Here is a 3,037-nt window from a genome sequence, read left to right as displayed (position 1 = left end):
CTCAAGCAGTGGGCGCGTGAGATTACAGCAGCAGAGCCGTCGTTCGACACTCAGAAGCCGCTGAAGTCGTCCAGCACGCCCCTCATCTTTGATGCTGAGGACCATCCTGACCGCACTACCGCGGTCGGGTGTTTGCCATTGTTGGTCTCACCGACGATACGCAACCTCTGGGTGAACAAGCTGTTGGTTGACGGCGGGGCCGGCCTGAACCTGATCTCGCCTGTCGTGATCAAAAGGTTGCAAATCCCTGATGGAGACCTCGAGGAAACGGGCACGTTTCAAGGGGTCAATCCGGGGAGGAGCCAGCCGAAGGGAAAGGTCACACTGCCCGTGACATTTGGAGGAGAGTTGAACTACAGGACGGAGAGGATCGTCTTCGACGTGGCCGAGATCCCCTTGCCCTACAACGGGATCCTCGGCCGCCCGACACTAGCCAAGTTCATGGCGGCGTCACACTACACCTACAACATGCTAAAGATGCCCGGGCCGTTGACCGTCATCTTCGTCCCCTCCGCCAAGAAGGACGTGCTGATTTGCGCCGACCAACTCTACCGGGAGGCAGTTGCAGCAGCTGCCGCCAAGGCACCTGCTCCTGCCGCTGAAGCCCCGGGAGGGAGGAAGAAGCCCGGTAAGACCTCTCGCACCCACTCCGGCAAGCGCACCTCTTCGAAGTGTTGTGCTGCCGTCGAGGACGTGCCAGAGAGCTCTACCGACAAGAGCAAGAGATCCAGAGCCGAGCCACCGCAAACCAAGAAGGTGTCCGCCAGGGAGGATGGCACGGGAGGGGCCTTCACCATAGGCTCCACCCTCAGCAGCAAATAGGAAGGCGCGCTCGTCACCTTCCTGCAGGCGAATGTCGACGTGTTTGCATGGCAAGCATCCGACATCCCCGGTGTTCCCAGGGAGGTGATTGAGCACCACCTAGCTGTCTGCCCCCATGCACGGCCCGTCTAACAGAAGGTCAGAAAGCAGGCTCTGGAGAGGCAGGAGTTCATCACGGAGGAGATCAGGAAGTTGGAAGCGGCAGGTTTGGTGAGGGGAGTGCTCCACCCGACGTGGTTGGACAATCCGGTAGTGGTGCGCAAGGCGAATGGGAAGTGGAGGCTGTGTATTGATTACACAGATATCAATAAGGCTTGTCCTAAGGACCCCTTCCCGTTGCCGCGCATCGACCAGATTGTTGATTCCACGGCAGGGTGTGATCTGTTGTCATTCCTCGATGCCTACTCGGGCTACCACCAGATCTTCCTGACAAGAGAGGATGAAGAAAAGACAGCGTTCATCACCCCATGTGGTACGTATTGCTTTTTACGGATGCCTTTCGGGTTGAAGAGCGCTGGCTCAACATTTGCAAGAGCAGTCCAAATTGGGTTTGAACCTCAGCTCCATAGAAATATGGAGGCCTACATGGATGACATAGTGGTCAAAACCAAGGACGGCCCAACTCTTGTGCAAGATCTGGAAGAGACATTTGCCAACCTTCGCAAGATCAACCTCAAGCTGAACCCTGAGAAGTGTGTCTTCGGCGTTCCATCCGGCAAGCTTCTCGGGTTCTTTGTGTTGCAGCACGGAATCGAGGCAAACCCAGACAAAATCAAGGCTATTGAGCAGATTGAGGCACCCAAGCGGATCAAGGATGTGCGTCGGCTCACCGGCTGCGTTGCCGCCATGAGCCGATTCATCTCCAAGTCCGCCGAGCACACCCTTCCTTTCTTAAAAATCTTGAAGAAGGCAGGCCCAATGGAATGAACCCGAGAAGCCGAGGCAGCATTGCAGGATCTGAAGAATTACCTTTCCTCCACGCCAATACTGGTTGCGCCTAAACCACAAGAGCCGTTGCTGCTGTATCTGGCGGCGACGAATCAAGTGGTCAGCGCCGCGCTAGTGGCACAGAGGGAGGTCAACGAGGAGGCAGTGACGGCGGCAGAACCAGCGGATGGCAAGCCCAAGATTCCCCTGGCAGGGCCTGGTGCCGGCAAGGCGAGGCCTCCGGCAGAGTCTGATGCCACCGAGGCAGTGCCCGCGTAGTCAAGTGAGGTGGTGCAGAAGAAGAAGATGATGCAGCACCCGGTTTACTTTGTCAGCTCCCTCTTGCAGGGAGCTAGATCGAGGTACTCCGGTGTGCAGAAATTGCTCTTCGGCCTCCTTATGGCCTCGAGGAAGATGCGTCATTACTTCCAAGCCCACGAGATCACTGTCGTCACCCGCCTCCCTTTGCAACGGATACTGCATAACCCGGATGCAACCGGGAGGATTGTGGAGTGGGCCCTGGAGTTGTCAAGTTTCGGTTTGAAGTTTGAAAGTACCTCGACAATTCAGAGCAGAGTCTTGGCAGAGTTCATTGCAGAATGGACCTCAACACCTGACAAAGAAATCCAGGAGACCACTCTCCCCGGCAAGGAGGAAGATTGCGACTGGATCATGTACTTTGATGGGGCTTTCTCGCTGCAAGGCACCGGTGCCGTTGTGCTACTCGTCGCACCTACCGGGGAGCACCTCAAGTACGTGATCCAGATGCACTTTCCCCGAGAGATGTCCACCAACAACACTGCTGAGCACGAGGGATTCCTTGCCGGTCTCAGGATCGCGGCAGACCTCGGGGTTAAGAAGCTCATCGTCAGGGGTGACTCGCAGCTTGTTGTCAGGCAGGTCAACAAGGATTACCAAAGCCCATTGATGGAAGCCTACGTAGATGAAGTGAGGAAGCTGGAGGAGCGCTTTGACGGTATCCAAGCGGAGCACATCCCCCCCATGGAGAATGACACTGCCGATTACCTGTCAAAGCGTGTCGCATTCAAGCTACCTATGGAACCGGGTACCTTTTTGCTCCGGCTAACTCAACCATCCGTCAAACCATGAACGGGGCAGAACAAGCGAAGGAAGTTGGGTCCCGCCAAGTACTTTCCTACCGAGCCCTCTGGGGCTGCCGGCAAGGGTGCCGCCGCGGACGCTGAGCCTGCCCAAGAGCAGCTACCTCCGGCAGGGCGTCAAGCCCTAGCCATAGAGACAGCCGCTCCCACGGTGGAAGAAATGCCTT

Source organism: Aegilops tauschii, chromosome 1 (genome assembly GCF_002575655.3).
Source record: "Aegilops tauschii subsp. strangulata cultivar AL8/78 chromosome 1, Aet v6.0, whole genome shotgun sequence".
Classification (NCBI taxonomy): Eukaryota; Viridiplantae; Streptophyta; class Magnoliopsida; order Poales; family Poaceae; genus Aegilops; species Aegilops tauschii.
The sequence above is the reverse complement of the archived record's forward strand: the minus strand, read 5'-3'. Positions refer to the sequence as shown.